Source organism: Tachypleus tridentatus, chromosome 8, assembly GCF_004210375.1.
Source record: "Tachypleus tridentatus isolate NWPU-2018 chromosome 8, ASM421037v1, whole genome shotgun sequence".
Lineage (NCBI taxonomy): Eukaryota > Metazoa > Arthropoda > Merostomata > Xiphosura > Limulidae > Tachypleus > Tachypleus tridentatus.
In genome coordinates, this window is record NC_134832.1 from 63,792,881 (window position 1) to 63,793,121 (window position 241).

A 241-nucleotide genomic window follows, 5' to 3' on the forward strand; every position below is an offset into this window, starting at 1 on the left:
CTGACTTTTTTATTTCATTATTGAGAAACATTCATTCATTAATGCATCCTGTTTTTTACTGTGGTAAAATCATAATCACTTTTTCTTGTAATACATTGTTGTTTTTATTATCAGGAGTGAAACGTACTGTGAATAGAGATGTCAGTGATTAAAATATTTCAAATCAAATAAAATATCTAGCAAATAATTTTCAATTTTATTTTACTTAAAGGTAAGGTGATAATTGTAGCCTTGTTTTTAT